Source organism: Mastomys coucha, unplaced genomic scaffold, assembly GCF_008632895.1.
Source record: "Mastomys coucha isolate ucsf_1 unplaced genomic scaffold, UCSF_Mcou_1 pScaffold12, whole genome shotgun sequence".
Classification (NCBI taxonomy): domain Eukaryota; kingdom Metazoa; phylum Chordata; class Mammalia; order Rodentia; family Muridae; genus Mastomys; species Mastomys coucha.
This window is the reverse complement of record NW_022196894.1, coordinates 13083469-13106884: the sequence shown is the minus strand read 5'-3', so window position 1 is coordinate 13106884 and position 23416 is coordinate 13083469.

Below are 23416 nucleotides of genomic sequence, written 5' to 3'. Positions count from 1 at the left end.
AAACCCTATCTTGAAAAAAAAGAAAGAAAGAAAGAGAGAGAATGGTTATTAAGCTCTTGCTCTCTTCTCTCTTCCTCTCTTCCCTGTCTGTCCCTTCTCTCCCCATCCCACTCCCCCTCCCCTCTCCACATGTTGTTCATGGCCAGCTTCTTCTTCTTCTTCTTCTTCTTCTTCTTCTTCTTCTTCTTCTTCTTCTTCTTCTTCTTCTTCTTCTTCTTCTTCTTCTTCTTCTTTTCTCTCTCTCTCTCTCTCTTTCTCTCTCTCTCTCTCTTTCTGTCTCTGTCTCTCTCTCTGTCTCTCTGTCTCTCTGTCTCTCTGTCTCTCTGTCTCTCTCTCTCTCTCTTTCTCTCTCTCTCTCTCTCTGCCTTTCTCTGTCTCTACTCCCTCAACCCCCTTCTCCATGCCCTAAATAAACTCTATTCTGAAGGAAAGAAAATGGTCATTAGGAGGCATTGTATTTCTGCATTGTTTTAAAGAACATTAGTATTTAGTTTTCCTTTAGATCTCTGGGCTATCTAACCTCAGCTTTTTCATCACTCAAGCAGTGTCACATATGGGTTCTATCTTTTAAAGTGAGCCTTAAATGAATCCGTTCATTGGTTGGTTACTCCCACAAGTTTTGTGCCCCTCGCATATCTTGCCAGTAGGACAGCACTGAAGAAGGAAGGGTTTGTGGCTGGCTTGGTGGTGTTTGTTTCTCTGTGGTAGTGTACAGAGTACCTTCCTAAACCGAAGATTTCAGAACACAGGAGTGAAGGCTCTGTGTAAACAGCAGGTCCATTTCTCTATGTTTAACAACTTGTGTGGACATCGTCTTTAGCGATGGGATCTTGCTGACAGTTGTAGAGAGTAACCTATTGTGTTGTTTGAATCCATTGGAGAAGACCAAAGACTTAGACTCAGCTCAAATTTGGATGAAGTAAATTTATTCTTACTGTTAGTAGAAGGACAACATTAGAGTCAAAAAGCATCCTGCACCAAAGGGGGTAAAGGAAGGGTTTGTAGGAGGAGGACACTGCTCATGCTCTGTGGAATCCACAGCTGAGTGAGAAATACCTTTACCCCCCTCTGGTATTTCTCTTTCCCTTTATACAGTGATATTTCTCATCTCAGTCCCAAAGTGATAAGCAGGTTTAAAAATGAGAGCAAGCAGTTAATTACCTCACAGCAGTAACACCTGCAGGCAGCTAGGATCTCACAGGTGTTTCAGGGCAAAGGTCAATGGACTTTAAGGAGTGCCTGGTACCTTGTTAAGTTTCTTAGCCGTCACAGGGGAGTCATGTAATAAATTATCACAGAAGCCTGACCATTCTGGAGAAGTGTTACGAACAACTGGGAGCAGTTCTTCCTGGACCGTCAGGTTAGAGCTGGCTGTCACATTCCCACAAACAGCTGTCTGTCTGGCAACAGTCTAGATTGCTCGGAAGTTCCCAGGGGACCCACTTGGCCAAAAACTCAATTAGATGTACTGAAAGCTTCATTTGGAGATAAGAGATGGCCAGTTGGCTCTCTGTCTCCCCCATTACTTGATGACTTCATTTACATTGCCTTGATACATGTCTACGCTATAGGAAGCTTCTGCTGCATTAGGTTCCCAATCTGCCCCTCAAATGGCCTTACTTGAGCTGTCTCTCCCCGTATTTCCTCAGTCATTCCTCTCTCTTTTCCTCTCCCACCTGATCCTCTAGTTCCAGCCTCCCTATCCATCCATAACTATCTATTCTATTTCTCTTTCCTAATGAGATCAATCTATTCACCTAGTCCCTTATTCTATACCTAACCTCTTTGATTATACAGATTGTGGCGTTGTTAACATTGACTTAACAGGTAATATCAACATATAAGTGAATATATATATCGTATTTGTCTTTCTGTGGCTGGAATACCTCAAGATGATTTTTTTTTTTCTAGTTCCATCCATTTGTCCTCAAATGTCATGATTTCATGGTTTTTTAGCCGCTGGACAATACTCCATTGAGTCAATGTAGCCCATTTTTATCCATTCTTCTGCTGAGGGACGTCTAGGCTGTTTCCAATTTCTGACTATTATGAATAGAGCAGTAATGAACATGGATGAATGGCTACTTCCATAGTGGCTGTACAAGTTTGTAGTCCCGCCAGGAATAGAGGAATGTTCCCTATGCTCTATATCCTTACCAGCATGAGCTTCCACATGTGACTTATCTCAGTCATTTTGAGGAGTGTAAGATGAAATCTCAAAGTAGTTTTGATTTGCATTTTCCTGGTGGCTAAGGATGTTGAACATTTCTTAAGGTGTTTCTCAGTCATCTGTTTTTTTTCTCTTTTGAGAATCCTCTATTTAGTTGTGAATCCCATTTTTAATTGGGTTATTTGTTTTCCTGATGTCTAGATGTTTTTTAGTTCTTTATATATTTTGGATATTAGCCCTTGGTCAGATGTGTAGTTGGTAACAATCTTTTTCCATACTGTAGGCTGTGTGGTTCTGTCCAAACGATGGTGTTCTTTGTCATACAGAAACTTTGCAGTTTCATCAGGTCCCATTTATTAATTGGTCTTAGTTCTCATGCTAATAGTGTTCTCTGTTCAGAAAGCCTTTTCCTGTGCCAATTAGTTCAAGGCTATTCGCGCTTTCTCTTCTATCATACTCAGTATATCTGGTTTTATGTTGAGGTCTTTGATCCATTGTTTTGTGCAGTGTGATAAGTATTAATCTACTTGGACTCTTCTACATGAAGATATCTAGTTGACCTGCACTATATCTTGAGGAAGCTATCATTTTCCCAGGGTATAATTCTGGATTCTTTATGAAAAATCAGGTGTCCATATTGTGTTTTATAAAAAAGAAAGAACCAGGAATATGTTTGGTAGAGGCACAGTATGGTGCAGGGAAAGGGGTGCCTCTGCAGGCCCATGCTGAGGCATCCCTTCCCCCTGGAGGTACCAGCCTTATGATGGATATAGTATGGAATAGAGTTTATTTAGGACATGCGAAGGGGAGTTGAGGGAGGAGAGATAGAGATAGATAGATAGAGAGAGAGAGAGAGAGAGAGAGAGAGAGAGAGAGAGAGAGAGAGAGAGAGAGGAGGGTAATGGGGAGAGAAGGTACAGAGAGGGAAGAGGGTAAGGGCACAAGAGGGTGAGGAGGTCAGACCGCTCCTTTTATACTGAGTCAGGCATACTCATTCATGAGCATGGCATGAGCATGGCAGATCTTTTCATCTTCTGATATTTTCTTCAGTTTCTGTCTTCAATGTCTTGGAGTTTTTGTTGTACAAATCTTTCACTGGCTTGGTTAGAGTTATCCCAAAATTGATTGATTGATTGATTATTTGGTTTTTCAAGACAGGGTCTCTCCATGTAGAATTGGCTGTCTTGGAGAACTTACTCTGTAACCAGGCTCACCTTGAAGCAGAGATCAGCTGCTTCCATAGTGCTGGGATTAAAAGTGTGGCTACCACTGGCTGGGAAGGTATTTTGTATTATTTGAAGCTATTATAAGGTATTAGTTTATTATTGAAGGTATTAGTTTCCTGATTTCATTCTTGGTCCATTTATTATTTGTATATCGGAGAGCGGTTGATTTTTGTGAGCTAATTTTATATCCAGGTACTTTGCTGAAAGTGTTTACCAAATATAGGAGTGTTGTGGTGGGATTTTTAGGGTAGTTTATGTATGCTATCATATCATCTGCAATAAAGACACTTTGAGTTCTCCCTTTACACTCAATCTCCTTCAGTTGTCATATTGCTCTTGGTATGACTTCAAATACTATATTGAGTAAATATGGAGACGAACAACCTTGCTCTACTCCTGATTTTAGTGGAAATGCTTTGAGTTTCTCTCCATTTCAGTTTATGTTGGCTATGGGCTTGGTGTAAACTGCCTTTATGATTTTGACTTAACTTTGGAAAGTAGTCTATATTGAGAAAATTGCCATTTCTTTTAGATTTTCCAATTTGTTGGAGTACAGGTTTTTAAAGTATGTCCTTATGATCCTCTGGATTTCTTCATTGGATTGTTGTTATGCTCCCCACTTTTCATCTCCGATTTTGTTAATTTGGATATTCTCTCTCTGTAAGTAGAAGTTCCCTAATTAGTCTTTAATGGATAAATAAAGACGGCAGAAGCCAATCATTGGGGGAAGATATAGAGGCAGGTTTTCTGGGTCTCGGGAGAAAGAGGAGGAGACGATATAGAGAAAGGGCTTTTCAGCCAAAGTGCAATGGAGAAGATGGACACCATGTAGGCCTGGGGGCTATTAGATCTGGTGGTAGCCTCCGCCACCAGATGAATTCTAATATAGAATAGCTGATGAGTTTAGGACAATAGATTCCGCACCCAGCCATTGTGTCATCTGGCTGATTTTAAAATATTAAGATTGTCTAGTGTTTTCCAATCACAATGATTCAGGTGGGCAAGAGAGAAGGTATAACTGAGGGCAATCATTGGCAGTTGGCTGAGCCAGCAGCAGGGGTAGATGGTTGGTATAGAGAGATCATTGCTCCCAGCGTTTATGGGAAAAGTGTAAGCCATCCATGGCAGCTGAGTGAAGCCTGGCAGTCATTAGAGGCTGGTGGAGCTAGCAGCAAGAGGCTGAGAGCTCAGTCTGAGCCCCTGAGAAAGAGCAAGCTCAGATTCTAAAATTACATGCAACATCTCTCTGCCTTTTAGTTAAGTTGGATAAGGGTTTATTAATCTTATTGATTTTTCTCAAAGATTGTTCTGTTGATTCTTTACACTGTTTTGCTTGTTTCTATTTTATTAATTTCAGCCCTGAGTATGATTATTTCTTGCAGTCTATTCCTTTTGAGCATGATTTCTTCTTTTACTTTTAGAACTTTCAGGTGTGCTGTTTGAATAAAAATAAATAAATAAATAAAAAAGGAAGGACATGATTGCTCTTAGGTATGGTGGAGGAAAAGGTTTATTGTTAGTGATGTGTTAGAACAGCACACACTAGGCTCAAACAGTTTCACGTGTAAGAGGTTTAATTGAGAGGAAGAGAGGAGGCAGTAGCAGGAAGAGAGGAGGGAGAGAGGGAGAGAGAGAGAGAGAGAGAGAGAGAGAGAGAGAGAGAGAGAGAGAGAGATGAAGGAATGTTCCATATATATATGGGTTCTGAGGTAGTGGCCACAGGTAAAGGTGGGAGGTGAGCCCAATGGATTCTGGGAATATGGTGGCTGTTGCCCTGGCAACAGGTCTATGAGACCCACCCCATGTGACGCCACAGACTTTGGATGCCCTGATGCTAACAGTTAGTAAATGGAAGAGCATAGCCAGAGGCAGGAACATCTGGGTGAGTCCAGAATGAACGTGACCCTGAGACAGGCCAGGGAATGGGGGAGGGAAGAAGGGAGAGCCAGACCAAGAGGTCAGGAAAGAAAAGGGCCAGGTAACCAAAATGGTTGGATTATATACAAAAGGGCAGCTGGGGGGCTGGAGTTTGGGGTAGTGGGTGGGTATGCTAGCCATACCCAGTAACAGGTAGAGATTGAGGAAGAACCAAAGTGGCAGCCAGGTCCACTTTGATATGTTAAATAGGCTCCTCAGTTAGCCATTTGTTCTGGGTTTGAATCTAGAACAATTTACTAGTATGAGACCACTCCAATTTTTTTTTTTTTACATAGGAAGTTAGTGCCTCTTAGAGCAGCCTTATAAGTTTGGGTATCTGGTGTATTCGTTATCATGAATCCTAGAAAATCTTTCATTTCTTTCTTAATTTCTGCTTTGTCTCTCTTTTCATTCAGGTTTGAGTTAGCCAGTTTCCATGACCTTGTAAGCTTTCTATTGCTTCTGTTGTTGTTCATATTCATAGTGGACAGATAGGATACAGGGTGTTCGATTTTCTTATATCTGTTGAGACTTGCTTTGTGTCCAAGTATATGGTGAATTTTGGAGAAAGTTCTGTGAGATGCTGAGAAGAAGGTATATTCTTTTGTGTATTAGGTCCATTTTGTTTGTTTTCTAATAATTTGTGTGCATTGATGTGAAAGTGTCAGATCCCTTGGAGCTGGAGTTATAGACAGTTGTGAGCTGTCAGGTAGGTGCTGGAAATTGAACCCAGGTCCTTTGGAAGCAGATAGTGCTCTTAACCAATGAGCCATCTCACCAACTACAGGTCTATTTGATTTGTAATGTTAGTTAGTTCCTGCATTTCTCTGTTTAGTTTGTCTGGATGACTTGTCTGTTGGTGAAAATGGGTATTGAATTCTCCTACTATCAAATGTGAGGGGCAATATGTGATTTAAGCTATAGTACTGGTTTTTTTGTTTGTTTGTTTGTTTTTGTTTTATTTTGTTTTGTTTTGATTTGTTTTTAATGAACTTTGGTCCCCTTTTTTGCTGGGCATAGATGTTAAGAATTGCAACGTCCTCAGGGTGGATTTTTCCTTTGATGAGTATGTAGTGTCCTTTCATACCTCTTTTGATTAGCTTTGATTTGAACTCTATTCTGTCAGATATTAAAATGGCTTCACCAGCTTGTCCTTAGGCCCACTAGAATATCCTTTTCCATCCTTTAACCCTGAGGTGAGGTCTATCACTGATATTAAGGTGTGTTTCTTAGTTGCAGCAGAAGGATGGATCCTGTTTTCAAATTCATTTGTATTTTTTTTTTTTTGGAGGAATTGAGACCATTGATGTTGAGAGAGATCAGTGAGCAGTGTTTATTGGTTCCTGTTATTTTGTTGTCATTAGTAGGCATTCATGTGTGTGTGCATGTATGTCTGTGTGTGTGTATGTGTGTGTGTGTGCGCGCATATGTATGTGTCTGTGTGTTCCCTCTTTTGATTTGTTTTCAAGGATTATTTATTCTTTGTGTTTTCCGGGGTGTAGTTAACATCTTAAAGGTTGGATTTTTTTTTCAAGAGCAATGGTTCTCAAACTTTCTAAAGCTGCAACCTTTTAATACAGTTACTCTTGTTATGATGCCCCCCAACCTTGAAATTATTTTTGTTGCTAATTTCTAAATGTAAGTTTGTTACTGTTAGGAATCATAATGTAAATATCTATGTTTTTGGATGATCTTAGGCAACCCCTCTGAGAGGTTAGTTCAAAGGGGTCATGAGTCACAGGTTGAGAAGCACTGTTCTAGAGACTTGGATTTGTAAATAGATATTGCTTAAATTTTGTCTTAGCACCAGTCATAATGGCATATACCTTTAGTCCTAGGACTGAGAAGGCAGAAGCAGACGGATCTCTGAGTTTGAATCCAGACTGGCCTCCAGATAGCCAGGACTATGCAGAGAAACCCTGTCTCATAATAAGAAGTATGTAAATGATAGATACATTTGTCTTATCATGGAATGTCTTATTGGAAGTTTTTCAGGGTATAGTAGTAGTCTGCACAGGCATCTGTGGTCTCTTAGAGTCTGCAGTGCATCTGTTCAAGCCCTCTGGCTTTTAGACTCTCCATTGAAGAGTCAGGTGTCATTATAATAGGTTTATAATAACCTTTATGTTATGTGGTCTTTTTCTCTTGCAGCTTTTAATATTTTTCCTTTGTTCTACATATTTAGTGTTTGGTTATTATGTGCTAAGGCAACTTACTTTTTTGGTCAAGACTGCTTGGTGTTCTGTATGCTTTTTGTACCTTCATAAACACCTTCTTCTTTAGGTTACAGAAATTTTCTTTTAGGACTTTGTTGAAAATACTTTCTGTGCCTTTGGCCTAGGTTTCTTCTTTTCCTTCTATCTATATTATTCTTAGATTTAGTTTTTCATAGTGTCCCAGATTTTCTGGATGTTTTGTACCAGAGTTTATTTTAGATTTAACATTTTCTTTGATCAAGGTATCTATTCCTTCTATCATGTCTTCAATGCCTGAGATTCTCTCATTTATCTTTTGTATTCTGTTAGAAATGCTTACCTCTAAGATTCCTGTTCAAGATCCTAATTTTTTTTCATCTCTAGATTTTCCTCAGTTTGGGTTTTTTCTTTTCTTTTTCTTTCTTTTTTTTTCTTTTTGATTTTATCTCCACTTTCAGGTCTTAAACTGTTTTAATCATTTCCTTCAACTACATTAGTGTTTTTAATAGATTTCTTAAAAGGACTTATTCATTTCCTCTTTAAGGATCTTGATCATCCTCATATATAATGCAGTAAGGTCCTTCTGTGGTATGGTTGCTGGGCTCTAGTGGAGACATACTGTCCTGGCTGTTGTTGGTTGTGTTTTTACACTAGTGTCAAGGCATCTAGGTTTGGGAAGATTTTTAACTCCTGGTGCTGACATCTGGTCTTGTCTTTGTTGAGTGGGTGTTTTGTTCCTTGGTTTCTCTTGCCCTCTTTGGTTCTCAGGAGAGTGTGATGACTGTACATTGTAGGAATTCTTCTGGGATCCTGGAAGGCATGTGTTGTGATTATAAAAAGATAAAGAAATATTAAGATATGCTCTATGGGGGTGTGGTGAGGTATGGGGGAAGGGGTGCCTTGGTGGGTCTATGCCAAAGCATCCCCTCCCCCTGAGGGATCAACCATACAACAGTATAGTATAGAATAGAGTTTATTCCCCCAGGGCATGGGGAAAGGAGTTAAGAGGGTAGTAGAGGCAGAGAAAGGCAAAGAGAGGGAGAGAGTAGAGAAGTAGAGGCTGGCCATTGTTGGCATCAGGACCTCTGAAACCCATTACATCACATAGGCAGGATCTACAGACCTGTTGCCAAGACAACAGCCACCATATTCCCAGAATCCATTTGGCTCACCTCCCACTGTTACCTGTGATTACATCATCATCCATATATAAAGAAAGCTCCCCCAATCTCTCTCTCTCTCTCTTCCCCCCTTCTACTTCTGCCACCATCTTGCCCCTCTCTCTCCCAATAAACCTCATGTGGAACTGTTTGGCCTGGTGTCCTTCTGAAGCCATGTGACATTCAAGATCATAACAGCCATGACCACGTAGAGAGAGGAGGGAAGGGAATGGGGAGAGGGGGGAGCAAGAGGTCAAGAGGCAAGAGTAAGAGAGAGAGGAGGGACCAAGCAGCCCCTTTTATAGTGGGCCAGGCCTACTTGCCTGTTGCCAGGTAACTGTGGGGGTGGAATACCAACAGCATGGCCATTGTGGATTCCAAGTAAAATGTCTTTCTATGTATTGGGAGCTGACACTTAGGAATGGGGCCTGAAGGGACTGAGGGGTCCACAGGAAGGAGGAAAGCATAATGTTCCATAGGATCTGCTTAGTCCCCTAGGAAAGGGAGCAGACAGTAAGGTGAGGCCATAGCAGGAGGTGGTACAGAGCTAAGGATTAGACTGGTGAATTGGACTAGGAGAAATGGAAGAAGTGAAGATTTTCAGTTTGCCTACTTGCTACCATGGTGAGAGTGGCCTGTGGGTTCCCAGGGGGGTGCCTGCTGGGGGCCGGAATGAAGCAATGAGTGGCATGTGGGTTCCCAGGGAGTGCCTGCTGGGGGCTGGAATGAAGCAATGAGTGGCCTGTGGGTTCCCAGGGAGTGCCTGCTGGGGGCTGGAATGAAGCAATGAGTGGCGTGAGGGTGGGAACTTCGGAAGGGAAGGTCTGTGTGACCCACTGGAAATGGGCTAGGGAAGAAGGTGGCCCAGCTGGTGGTCTGCTGCAGAGCTGGAGAGGAACAGAGAGAAAGGTGAAGATCAGTAGCCAGCCTACCTGCTTTGCTAGCTGGTGTGGCCTGTGGGTTCCCAGGGAGTGCCTGCTGGAGTTAGAGGCTGGGATACATCAATGAATAGGAGGGCGAAGGTTAGGAGGGAAAGATTTGTGTGAGGACTGGAGATGGAGGTTAGTGAGGAGGGGCTCAGCAGGTGATCTGCAGGGCTAAGGATGAGATTAGGGGTTTAGATTTGGTGGAGAGGGAGGATAGATGAACTATTACATCTATAGTGTAAGGGCTCATGATTTGCCAAAAAATGATAGTCTAGACTCAAGTAGTATGTAAATGCAAAGAGTGTTTTATTCTGCAGAAGTCCAGCATGCTGGGGTCTTCCATCACCAAGATAGAGAGACCCGAGTGAGCTCCAAAGGCTCAAATTTAAGGGCACTAGGGGAATTCCGGGACAGGTGACTTTATCTTGCTGTATCTCTTAGGGACATTCCAAAACCAATATGGGGCAGGGGGGGCTGGAATCTGTTGTTAAAGAATTGGGTGGGGGGCAGGAAGGGGAGGGTAGACAGCCTTCTCTTGCTCTCTCTTAGAGACATTTCACAATAATTACCAGGTGTGAGGACTGGACACTGTTGCTGACCCATTGTCTTTGCTTCAGGCCAGGTGCCAGGGTAGTTTTTGACTAGCTGCCTGAAGCCTGAGTTTTTAGGCCTAATCTCTTGAACTGCCAATCTGAAGCCTGTCATAAGAGTCAGCCTGTTTCATCAATAGTTATTCTACCTGTTTTCTTGTTAGAGCAGCCTGTGAAATTTACATATTTTAAAGAGATAGACTATATTGTTTCCGATGTGTTTAGAGTTATTTGTATTCAATGAACTATCATATTTATATTTAGATGGCTAGAAATGGGACTTTTGTCACAGGTGGAATTACCTATCCTCTTACTGCTAAAATACAGATTTTTTTTTTTTTATTTTTATTTTTATTGTTTTTTTGAGACAGGGTTTCTCTGTGAAGCTCTGACTATCCTGGAACTCACTCTGTAGACCAGGCTAGCCTCAAACTCAGAAATCCACCTGCCTCTGCCTCCCAAATGCTGGGATTAAAGGGGTGCACCACCACTGCCTGGCAGATGTTTATTTTTTTTAAACCAGATAATTGTAATATAGAACATTTTAGATACTAATTTAATCAAGAAATATTAGTACTTAGGACATAAAACTTCATGAGTGTTGTTGCTATTAGACATTGATATCTTTTGCATAATTTGGATAAGAAGAATTAATCAAAATCTTCGGGTAGGATAAAAATCTAGCTAGGGTAAATGGAGTTAAAGTTTACTTTCAAAAACTAGACTTTCTTGCTCTGTCAAAATTATACTGAACAATGAGAACACACACACATACATATAACACACACACATAAGAACAATGAAAAAATAGACTTTCAAATATTAGTTTTGAATAAGCTAGGGATTTAGGGTAAGTAGTCATAACAAAAAGATATGACGAGATGAAAGACACGACATTTTCATTTGAAAGTCCATTAAAGTCAAGGCTGGTATTATTTCATCATTTACTATGTAGAATATTAAACATCATAATCAATTTTTTTTGAGACAAGGTTTCTCTGTGTAGCCTTGGTTGTATTGGAACTCAATCTGTAGAACAGGCGGGCCTCAAAGTCAGGATTCATCTGCCTCTGAGTCCCTGCTGGGATTAAAGGCATGTGCTTCCACACCCAGCTCCATCATCAATTTTTAAAATCTAATTATAAAAATATTTTAGAGACGGGCAGTAGTGGTGCATGTCTTTAATTCCGGCACTTGGGAGGCAGAGGCAGGCGGATTTCTGAGTTCAAGGCCAGCCTGGTCTACCGAGTGAGTTCCAGGACAGCCAGGGCTACACAGAGAAACCCTGTCTTGAAAAACAAAAAAAAAAATTTAGAAACATGAAAGAATGTTTAGTTATTCAGGGCAGTAGTCTTAAAGTCCATATGATAGTATTGATGAGACAGACTTCAAATTGGCAGTTCAGAAGATTAGGACTAAAAACCCAGGCTTTTGGCAAATAGCCAGAAACTTCTCTACCATCAGAAACTGCCCTACTACTTGACCTGAAGGAAGGATAAGGGGTCATTGTTTCCAGCCGCTACCACACCCTGGTAATGGCTCTGGAATGCCTAGATACAGAGTAAGACAAAGCCCATCTACCCCAGGAATCCCTTAGTGTGTTTTAAATCGGGCCTGTGAGCTCACTTTGGGTCTCTCTGTCTTGGTAGAGGGAGGCCCCAGCATGCTAGACTTCTGCAGAATGGAACACTCTTTACATGGTTGACATTCTATTTGAGTCCAGGGTGCCATTCTTCGGCGAATCATGGACCCTTACAGTATGTGATGATATAAGGTGATATAAGAGTGTGCCTACCTCCTGGAAGTGAATTAGAAGCACCTGTATATGAATATAAATCAGAATGGCATCTTTCATGTCTTTTTCCCTCCCACCCTCCCACCCCCCATCTGGTCTCTTTCCTTTCCCCTCTTGAGATTTTTTGGGGGAAACTCCCTTATTTTAGGGCCAGTTCTTTCAACAGTCTGAGGAACAGATTGAGAGACCCGAGTGTCTCCTCAGAACATCTTTCTGTTTAGTAGACCCGCTCGCTCCCTGGGGTTCAGTATTATGAAGGTGTTCCTCATAAAAGCCTTGTGTTACTACATAGGACCCAGGAGCAAAGTACAGATGGCTCTAAAACACGGTTGTTCTTTATATTTGTGACACACAAACATTTAGTGGGTTTCTTGTCAGAAAAGCAGAAGCAAAGGAACACAGAAGCTGTGTTTAACAGGATGGACCAGTCAAATAGTAGACAGGAAATCTCACCAAGACCCTTGAAGAAGGATCTCAGCATAAATTCCAGGGATGCTGGGCTGCGGACACAGACTTCACTGCATTTAGTTATCTTTAACAGCCCAGGTGGTCCCCTAAACTGAAGTGACTCAAAACAGGCCAAAGTGAGATATTTGGTTTTGTTTTGGTTTTGGTTTTGGTTTTGGTTTTGGTTTTGATTTTTGGTTTTTCAAGACAGGGTTTCTCTGTGTAGCCCTGGCTGTCCTGGAACTCACTCTGTAGACCAGGTTGGAGATTTTTGGTTTTTAAGTTGAAAGGAATTTTGCAAGTTGAAAGGACAGGTTTGTATCATTTTAATGTTAGCACAAGAGTTAAAGGAAAGGAACTATTGAAGGAAAACAATAGATAAGTGAGAAACAAAGAAACCAGTAGGTGAAAGAGAAGAAGAGTGGGGAGTTAGTGTAGAATTTACTCTTAGTTTCAATAGCAACTCTAAAAACTTAAAAGAAAAATTTATTTTAGCATTGCGTTTAACCCAGTGCTTTTTTTGTTGTTGTTGTTTTGCTTTTTTGCTTTTTGTTTTTGGGGGGCTTTTTCTGATGTTTTTGTTGTTGTTTGGTTTGGTTTGGTTTGGTTTGAAAGGCTGGAGAATCTTAGAATTTAAAATGAGGGCATTTAATACAAATGTATGGTGTATAACCGTTACCTAAAAGGACATGGTGGGCCATGGTAGCCAGCCAGAAATATAAAATAGCCAGTTCTAGGAACCCAGAGCCTCAGGGCTCTGGTTCCTGATACCTGCCGCTCCTGAATGATCCACAATGAGGGCGGAACTAAGAATGAAGGTCTAATGGTTTATGAGACTCTCCACCCTGTCAACCAGTAGATGAAGATTACATTCCTAGAATGAATGTGTTCCCCTCCATAACTGAATACCTTGGGTCGGGTCCCTCTGAAATTTTCCACTGTTTTTATGTTCTGTTTCCTTGGTAACTCTCTCTCCGCCCCCAGCTTCCCTTAAATACCCTACACTTCCTGTGTTCCAGGTCGAACTCCTCTGACTGGCAAGGTCATGAGATCGACCCCAGTACCGGTATCCCCAATAAACCTCATGTGATTGCAGAAAGTTCGGTCTCTTGTGAGTCATTGAGTGGTCGTGTCATCCTGAGACTTGAGTAAGGATCTCCCCAGTTCTGGGGGTCTTTCAGGTTTAGTTTGGTTTTTTTAAGGCAGGGTTTCTCTGTGTATTACTGGCTGTCCTGGAACTTGCTCTGTTGACCAAAGCTGGCTTCAAACAGAGCTGGGCTTAAGTGTGCGCTAACTCATGTATATTTTTAAGACCTCTTTTTTGTTTGTTTGTTTGTTTTGTTTTGTTTTTTTAGATAACAAATTACCAATTTTATCAGATTTGTTTCTTAAAAGATGTTTTACATTTTAATTAAAACATACTGCCTGTTTGTGAAACAAACAAAAACACCTTCATTGCCCGGTGTCAGAACAAAGGAAACTCCATTTCCCCAAATGCTTGGAGTTGGACAAAGCCAACATTCCTCAGGAACTTAAGAAGCAGGTTCCCCTCTACCAAAGAAGTCATCCCCTTATCACCAGCTGAAAGGACAAATGGCTCTCTCTAGTACCAGTCAGCATACCGAGCCCATGCTGCGTCCCTCTGTGTTATACCTCAAGTTCTCACCTCAAACTTCTCCAGTTTAAGGGTTTTCCTCCCCCCATCTACCTGTCTACCTATTCCCTTAATAACCCTGCTATTTTGGCTATTCTCTCTCTTCCCCTCCCCCATCTCTTTTCTCTCTCTATCTCTCTTTCTTGTAAGACCCCTGACACTCGGTCAGTGGCACTTCAAGACGCCCCTGAGTGAGACACCTAGACACAGATCGATCGACAAGCAAGAGGTTTATTTTCCAGCAAGTCGGGATGTCCTGGGTAATGAATAATACAGTTGCTGGCTTCGTCAGAGCATCCAAGAGATCCAAGATTTCCTGCTTGTTTTTTATTTATTTTCCTTCTGATGTGAGCAGTCCACTCTCTTGGTATATAGTTCCCCCCCACCCCCCACCCCCTGCCGTGGACATGGACTGTGGCAAAGGCATAACTGCTATCCATGTAGATGTTAATTTTCTTGTTGGCCCCAACTTCTACGGCTTTAGTGAGGGCAATTAGCTCTGCTTTCGGGCCGGGGTGGGGGCTGGGGGGGTTCAGCCCAGATGACATTTGTACTGTCCACCTGCTGCACCCTCTAGTCTCTGACTTTCAAGGAGAAAGCTGTTCCCTGTTTGTAAACCAGGTAGCCTTGGCTCCCGGCAGGGGTCGGTTGGAGAGGTCTTTTCTCCACTCATGGGCTTCTTGCCTGCATTTATTTATTTATTTATTTATTTATTTTTGGTTTTTCGAGATATGGTTTCTCTGTGTAGCCCTGGCTGTCCTGGAACTCACTCTGTAGACCAGGCTGGGCTCGAACTCAGAAATCCACCTGCCTCTGCCTCCCAAGTGCTGGGATTAAAGGTGTGCATTACCATTGCCTGGTTCAGAATTTCTTGACACTCGTTCTGTGGTGGCTTGAGGTCAGGGTCCAGCAGCAAGGTGGTCAGATTGAGCCCAACCAGTGGAGAAAAGGTGATTTGGTGAGAGTTCAGAAGCAAAGGCTGGTAGTGGGTGGTCCTGGCATTCATCATCCGGCAGTCAGGAGGCTGCCGCATCACTCTCTCCAGAGCATGTGGTGCAGCCACCTCCAAGTTATGTCCCAAAGTTAATTTGTCAGCATCTCAGACCAAGGTGGCCACTGCTGCAAGACATGGGGCCACCCAGCTGCCACAGGATCCAGCCTTTTGGATAGGTAGGCTAGTGGTCTTTTCCAGGGGCCCAATGTTTGGAGTCTCATCAGCCCCATTTTCTGGTAAACTTTGTTCGTGTGTGTGTGTGTGTGTGTGTGTGTGTGTGTGTGTTTCTTTTCTCCTGAAAAATTGTCTGTTAGCTAGGAAATATGTGCTTTGGGTCAGTTCTATATGCTGCTTTGGGGACTGGTGGCTTGTCAAGGTGACAGGAGAAACAGCAGGAAAATACAGAATTATGCATTTGAGAAGGAGTGTCAGGAGCAAGGTCCAACTGATAAAAAATCAGAACATATCAAAGACAAAGAAAACCAATTCAAACATGACAGAGCAAAAATGCTTTCAAAGGTCCAAAAGCAAATACTGAAAAGACCCTAAAAGATCCAAAAGCGAGCACACAACCAGGCCAACAAGCACAAAAGCGAGCATACAAGCGAGCACACAAGCGAGCACACAGACACACAAGCAAGCACACAAGCGAGCAAGCACACAAGCGAGCACACAAGCAAGCACACAAGCAAGCACACAAGCACACAGGCACACAAGCGAGCACACAAGCACACAAGCGAGCAAGCACACAAGCACACAGGCACACAAGCGAGCACACAAGCACACAAGCGAGCACACAAGCGAGCAAGCAAAACAAACCATCTAGACAGAAACATTTTCAAAGCTCTAAAAGCAGACCAAATACTAAAAACAAGCTAAACAGCCGAAATCCAAAAATGCCTTTAGAGATCCAAAACCAGGCAAGCAAGCCAGCACATAAGCTAATCAAATGTCTAGATCAAAATGCTTTAAAAGCAAATAAGCAAAATCATGTACATATCTTGAACCAAATACAGATACAGATACAACTTCTTTTCACGAGTTTTTGTGCAGAAGCTTAAAGCAGAATGTGTTCTTGAAAACAAACTAAAAATGTGTCTGTCAGAGTTTATTCTAAGTGTTAACCAGCTTAGAATAAACAAAACGGACTATCAACCAAACCAAGGGAGTTCCAAAACCCTGGAAAGAACTCACTAACTGTCTACCTGAGGACTGCCTGAGACTAACACCAGGGAGTCTGGAGGCAGTCAGTTGGCTGGGAGTGACTGCAACAGAGTGGAGTCATATGACCAGCCTTGACCTCATGGATGTAAGTATGTATATAGTCCACCAGCTCCCCAGTGAAAAGTGCATCATTCTTGGAGCCCCACATTGGGCACTGTAATAGTCAACACAAAAATCACAGTTCTCATCTTAAAAGGAACAGGAGGTAGCTTATTCTGGAAGTTTTGAGTAATCATGGCCTGGAAACAGATTTAGGTTCCCCCAAATTCCATGTTCTAAACTGGATAGTAGTTTCATGAAGTTTTTATAGTTTTACAGAACAAAGAAAGTCATAAATTGAGGTGAGTACATTAGAAGTACACTGAGATGGGGGTGCTTTTCTATTGGTCCAAGATGTTATCCGATGACATTCTTAGCTTTGGGGTCGGTAAAGTGGTATGCTAAGTTAATAGATCCTAAGAGGTTTTTAGCTAGTAGTCACTAGATGTTAGTTCAGACACAGAGATGGGCAAGGCTAGAACTAGTATCAAGTTACACAGCTAAGGTAACTAGATACTCGACCTGCAATAGTTCAGTGTCTTCCCTCATAGTACTGAAGTTAGTCAGGCTCTGCAGACACAACTTCTTCTCAAGAGTTTGTTCAGAGGCTTAACGCAGAATGTGTGCTGTGCACACACAAAGTCCTGCATTCAATTCCCACAATGACACACACCCGATGGTAACACCTTAAGCCCAATAAAACTTCACTCCTTAGTCATATATACAGTGTCTGAAGATGAGAAAGTCCAAGATTAGCATGACCCATGTGATAATGTGGCCTTCATCGTGTGGTCCAGGACAGCAGCAGCAGCATTCCTGGTAGGATCTTAAAAGAAAAAGAGAAGGGCAAGAGCCACCATATCTTAAGGCAGGTTTGGGGGGAGCCAATTGACTTTATACTTGCCTATATCTGAAGTCAGGGCAAATATACCCTGACTGTTGCAAATCTTTTTTACAAAACATCAGGTTTTTTTTTTTTTTTTTTTTTTTTTTACAAAAGGAAATTAATTTTTACTGCAGGACAGAACCAACCCATCATTTGCCTTGAGTTCTATACTTTTTTTGCATTTATATTATGTGTATTAGTGTTTTCCCTACATGTGTATCTGTGCACCCTGAGCATGCAGCGCCCATGAAAGCCAAAAGAAGTTGTAGAGTTATAGACTGTTCTGAGTCATTATGTAGGTGCTGCGAACTGAACCCAGGTCATCTTCATGAGCAGCCAAAACTCTTAACCAAAGTCATCTTTCCATACCCAAGTGTTTGTTTGGGTTTTTTATTTGTTTGTTTGTTGTTTTTCTTATAAAAAGACATATCCAGGGTTTCTGCTTGGAATACCAAAGCTACACTAATTTCTGCTGCTATCCTATCACTTTATGTTTCTAGAGGATTTCCTGATTGAGTTCCCCTGAGTTCGGATGGGTTTGATGTGGGCAGTAATTCTCAACCTGTGGGTCACAGCCCCTCTGGGGGTCTGTTAGGTTTCAAACCAAGGGCAAAAGGCAGAGGTGCCTATTTAACATAAGCCAGTGGACCTGTCTGCCAGGCTTTCCCAGTATCCCTCAGTCCCTACTTGTTACATGGACACTTTACCCTCTACCCTGAACTCTCTAGCTCAGGAGATGGGCTGCCCTTTTTCCTACCTAATCCAGATATTTTGGTTACTAGCCCTTTTTGACTTTTGGCCTCCTGGCTGCTGCACCTCTTCCTTCCCTTTCCCTGTTCCTGCACGGCCCAGCTCAGTCTGGTCATGTTCACCCCCCTGATACCCTGCCTCTGGCTCTGTTCTCCTACATATCTATCATAAACTTTCTCCTCCTCTACCATACCTAGAGACAGTTGTGTCCTTTCCTATTTATTTCTTTTTTCATTCAGGGTAAAACGACCCTTTCACAGGGGTCTTCATATCAGATATCCTGCATATCGGATATTTACATTATGATTCATAGCAATAGCAAAATTGTAATTATGAAGTATCAATGAAAATAATTTTATGGTTGGGGACTACCATAACATGAAGAACGATATATTAAAGGGTTGAGGCGTTAGGAAGGCTGAGGGCCACTGCTCTAGGTTGTGGAAACGGAACAGAGAAGTGATTGAACACTGGAACCAAAACCAGGGCTAAAGGGAATCCGATTCTTCAGGGAGCTTTGCCCTTCTCTCTTAGGATTTCCTGGTCTCCTACTGTAGAGTTTACTACCTGCTCTAAGATGACCCCTATGGCCTCAGGTAAAATATGGGAAGAATGTGGGGGTGTGAAAGTGAAACCTAGGGATACCTATGTAGCAGTCAGGTCTATAAACGAGAGGAGATAATCACAGCCTTTCATTGAGAATGTGGGTGCTCAGTGTTCTGAAGCATCTCATTTTGTTTTCTCCACAACCGTATGTATGAAGCAATGTAGTGAAATTGATATGTTGAAGTTAACACCCATAGTATCACGTAGCTATGGGAAGTTAAAACCCAAACCCATGTTCCTCCTGCCCAGTGAGCCTGCGTCCATCCCCGGTGGTTCTACAAGGAACCGGCACACTCCAAATTCAGAAATGTTTTGTCATAGTTTAATTTCCAATTCTGTAGTTGTTGCTTAAAGTGAGGAATAGTAAATGCCTAGAAAAGAGTCAACCATGCCTCTCTACTGTTGCAGAGCAGGCTTTCCCAGTGAGAAATCACACCACATGCTTAGAGGTTAATAAAGGAAGAATCTTCTAGTAGCATGCAGCTGCTCTCCCTTATGCACAAAAGGAAACCAACCAGCCTTGAACAGAACACTTTACTCCCTTATGTAGGCCTTGGGTTTATATATCCCATAGACACTGTCATCTGTAAATCTCCCTAGTCCCAGGTTACATTTTAAACAATTTAAAAATAGAGAGGATACTACATGTCTGGCCACTTGGGCAGATGGAGATTTACACAGCAAAAATAGTGCCAGAATTAATAGTTTTTTGGTTTTGTTTTGTTTTTGTTAATTTTTTTTTCAAGACAGAGTTTCTCTGTATAGCCCTGGCTGTCCTGGAACATACCCTGTAGACCAGGCTGGCCTCGAACTCAGAAATCCGCCTGCCTCTGCCTCCCAAGTGCTGGGATTAAAGGAGTGTGCCACCACTGCCTGGCATAGAATTAATAGTTTTTAAGTATAACGGTTTTGTTGTTTTGAATAGTAGCTGCCCAGAGTCATCTATCTTACCCACCTGGCAGAATCATGATTTATGACAGATCAAGACTAAAAGATGGCTGTGACTCTGCCTTTCAGAGTCTTAGTTTTGGTAAGGGATGGGTCTAATGGCTGCTTCTAGGACAGGGTTGTCACTTTTGTTATAGGAATGGAGTCCAGTCTTGATAAACCTACATTTGCTGAAGGGATTCTCCATCAGTCCTACATTCGAGTTATTTCTAACAAGCCTGATTGTTAAACTAGACCTACCTTTGAGTTGTTTTAGAGGGAGCACTCCCTTAGCTAAATTGTACTTTGTGTGACTTAATGTCTCCTAAGCAAGTTCATTAGTAACACCAATTTTATTACTTCAAGTTTCTCCTATATCACTTCAAGTTCCTCATATAATATTCTGCCTCCTGTTGTTCAATTGAGCACACTTTTTATTACTTTATTGCCCTTCTTGAATGGGCTTCTCAGCTTGCTCACCCCTCTTTACTTACATACTTTCCAGGGATTTGTCCTAACTCAGTGCAAAACCCTCAGGAGAAACCACAGTTGAAATCTGCAGTGTTTGAAAGAACATGATTGTCCTGTAAGACAGATGAGACCCACTTAATAAACATGGTCGAAGTCATTCTTCTCTGAGTGTTTCCACCTCCAGAGGGTCCTGGGATGTTGGCTGAGTAGTCTACAGTCCTCTGTTTTTCACTGACAGCACAATTCTTACTGTTAAAGCCTCAGCACCCATGAGCCTCAGGGCAGGAATGTCTAGTGCTGACCATGTACTTAGATTACAGGGTTAGAATTTTACCTTTTTTTTTTTTTAATGCTAAGAAGTGGTTTGAGATTGGATGTGTATGGTTCAGTGGCAGGGAACTTGTCTGGCATGAACTAGGGTAAAATAAGATATATAATGCGAGTAATAAATGAGAGGGTGGGACAGCCAGAGAGAAGTCAGGGGTGAGTCTATAGAAATCTTGCTGTTAGAGTTTTCTTAAAACAGTGGGGTGGAAGACAGGGATGCTTACACAAGGATGCCCACACCCTGGTTCTTGGCAGCTGTTCTCTGACAATGGGATGAGAGCAGCTCTGCTTAGTGTTTTGTGAGCATGAAGTGACCAAAGGACAAATGCCAGCAAGTTGAAGACAATCCATCAGAGAGAGAATTGGACACTTTTTTTTTTTGGTATTTTGGTTTTTTCAAGACAGGGCTTCTCTGTGTAGCCCTGGCTGTCCTGGAACTCACTCTGTAGACCAGGCTGGCCTAGAACTCAGAAATCTGCCTGCCTCTGCCTCCAAGTGCTGGGGCTAAAGGTGTGTGCCACCATTGCCCGGCTAGAATTGGACATTTTTACTTTAGTGATGCTGGGGATGAAAGCCAGGGTGTGCAGCTCCTGCACACAGTTTGTCACTGAGTCAAATCTGTAGCTCCTAAACTGGGTTCTAATTTTTTTCCTGAGACTTGCTATGTAGATCAGGCTGACCTTGAATTTCAGCTAGCTTCCTGACTCTGCCTCTAAGTGCTTGGGGTTGTTGGTGTGAGCCACGACCACACGTTATTGAACCCAAGGAGCTGTGAAATAGCCAAACCTGCAACTAGCCCTGGCTGCAGGGTGCAGTACTTGTTATCACAAAGAATAAAAGCAGGAAGCAGAGTTAGGCTAATATAGGCCCCGAGCCATCAAGTGCAAAGGTGCTACTTAATTCATGTAGAACCTTAAAGCAGAGTCACGAAAACAGGTTTTTAAAACCAGAACTTCAAAATCCCCCAATCAGATCATAGGGAAAAAAGAAACAAAATTTGTTAAGAAAAAAATCTTGTCCATTGTTTTCTCTTTTGTTGGTGTTGTTGCTGGTTTGTTTGTTTGTCTTATTTTTTACTTTTAACTTTTGTTTATTTTTTAATGTGTATGGATATTTTGCTTGTATGTATGTCTGTATGCATGTATGTTTGATACCCACAGAGACCAGACTTTTCAGACAATTGTGAGCTTGCTATAGAATTAATATATCTTCAAAAGACAGTGAGAACACACTCCCCACACTCAGATATTAGGATAAAAGCTCTTTAATAATAGCTCACAACTAGTTCTGGCTAGTGCACAAAAGGATCTACCCAGCCTTGAACAGAAAATTTTACCAGCTTATATAGTCCTTAAGTTCATATACTTAAATAGAGTCATCCTTGCCGGGTGGTGGTGGCACACACCCAACACTTTGGAGGCAGAGGCAGGCAGATTTCTGAGTTCCAGGCCAGCCTGGTCTACAGAGTGAGTTCTAGGACAGTTAGGGCTATACAGAGAAGCCCTGTCTCGAAAAAACAAAAACCAAAAAAGAAACAAAACCAAAAAAATAGTCATCCTTAAATTTCCTTAAATCATCCACATGTTACACTTTCATAATTTAAACAGACAAGAAACTGTAAAACTGGTCACTTAGGCAGAATTCCTCCCTCTCCCTCCCTCTCTCTCTCTCTCTTCCTCTCTGCTTTTTTTGTTTTTTGTTTTGTTTTGTTTTGTTTTTTTGAGACATGATTTCTCTGTGTAGCCCTGGCAGTTCTGGAATTCTCCCTGTAGTCTAGGCTGGCCTCGAACTCAGAGGTCTGCCTGCCTCTTTGTCCCAAGTGCTAGGATTAAAGATATGTGTCACTATACGGCTTCTTTTTGAATAATTGTTACCCAGGGCCATCTTGCCCACTTGTCAGAATCTGCATCTCCTGATAAGATAGTGGTGGAATTGATGGCAGACCAGGACTTAATGGTGGTTGTGACCCTGTGCTGTTCCCCTTGAGCTGTCCCTTAGAATCCTTTGATGTAAGGATGGGACTGAGGGCCAGTTTTAAGTCTGGGCTGTCTCCTTTTGTTATGGGAATGGAGTCTAACTTAAAGTGGGTCAGTGAATAAACACTAATCAAAAACATTTATTCAGCAACCCTAAACTTCAGTTATTCTACACAAATGTCCTTTTTGCAGTTCTTAATGAGTGTGGTGAGTGCACTACTTAGCTTCCAGTCATGACACAGCTGCAAACTTCTGGTTCTTGGGTGAAACAAGACACTGTAGAAGCTGTAACATTCCATATAGTGAAGCCAATCTCAGTAAGATCTATGGGCATGTTTTGAGAGTGATAGCTTACCAGTTCTCAGCTGCAGGAGGAACTATTCGGTGTAATCCATGATGCTGAAAGATAGAATCAAAAGTTTCCCTCCTAGCAGCCACAAGACTGCTGGTTACCGTGAAGAGCATCCATGCGTGGCCGACAAAACAGCACTCTATGGGCATGCTCTTCATTTCTTGCCAGACATATTGTGTGCTAACAGCTTACAGGCAGAATTCAGGCTTCTGAGACTTGAACTGCTCATTGATGTTAGGTTTATGAGGAAGCCTGATTAGCCAGTAGGAATGTCTGCTGTTGCTTCAACATGCTCCCCTGCGTAATAGCTACCTTCTAACTATCTACCTGCTGTCAGTTTGCAGTACTCCACGTGAGCAAAATGCTTAGAGAATGGTTCTCAACCTACTAAACTATACCAGTCTTTACATTTTCTGTTTAAAATGAACTCCAAGGATGGTTCACTACTGAGATCTTAGCCTGATGAACCAGAGTAGACAATAAACCCTTATCTTCTTATCTGTGGCTTAGATCTCTGTTGCAGTGTGTGCAATGTACGACAGACTCAAGCGCTCTGAAGATCACACACTCCTTCTGAGCACAAGTCCATCATGTGCAGAGCACTCTGCTTCATTAGGGTATCATGATGCCTTCTGCTGGCGTTCAGAGAAGGCTTGAAACAAGGAGTGGGTTTTTTTTTGCAGTAGAGTATGTAGCCCTGGTTGAAATGAAAGTCACTTTGTAGACCAGGCTGGGCTTGAATGTGCAGAAGTCCACATGCTTTACCTCCAGAATGATGGGATAA